The following is a 229-nucleotide window of genomic DNA, read 5'->3' on the forward strand; positions in this document are numbered from 1 at the left end:
GCCCCAAGAGGTCGGGGCTCGTTTATTTTTTATTTTTTTATCCCTTCTGCCTGGCTCCCCACCAAGTCGGGGTTTTAGATTCCGAGCAACAGGGATTTGGAATAAGATGAGGGACTCTGGACCCGAGTTCTGAGCGGGCGTCTGCTGAGCGCGGGACCTCTGTCCGGCCCGCGGCCGGTCCGGGGAGGCTGCCTTCAGCCCCGGGCGCCGGCGGGTCCACCGCCCCCCG

This window comes from Myotis davidii, unplaced genomic scaffold (genome assembly GCF_000327345.1).
Source record: "Myotis davidii unplaced genomic scaffold, ASM32734v1 scaffold1134, whole genome shotgun sequence".
Lineage (NCBI taxonomy): Eukaryota > Metazoa > Chordata > Mammalia > Chiroptera > Vespertilionidae > Myotis > Myotis davidii.